Source organism: Sinocyclocheilus grahami, unplaced genomic scaffold (assembly GCF_001515645.1).
Source record: "Sinocyclocheilus grahami isolate Dianchi unplaced genomic scaffold, SAMN03320097.WGS_v1.1 scaffold871.1, whole genome shotgun sequence".
NCBI classification, from domain to species: Eukaryota; Metazoa; Chordata; class Actinopteri; order Cypriniformes; family Cyprinidae; genus Sinocyclocheilus; species Sinocyclocheilus grahami.
In genome coordinates this window covers 4,615-4,830 of record NW_015506050.1, presented here as the reverse complement: position 1 = coordinate 4,830, position 216 = coordinate 4,615, and positions in this window count along the sequence as shown.

Sequence of the window (216 nt, the reverse complement as noted above, 5' to 3'; positions counted from 1 at the left end):
TTAGAAAGTGCGCAAAGCATAACGTGCACACTTACCACTAATGTGGATTTGTAGAAAAGTGCGCAAATTTTAACGTGTGCTCTTACCATAGTATTTGGATTTTAGAGTTTTCGAACATCTGTTTACAGATACCCGTAAGTACTGGGCCAAACGGGAGAGGCAAGCTCAAATACATTACACAGGAAGGTTCTCGTAATGCCACCTATACCTCCCGCT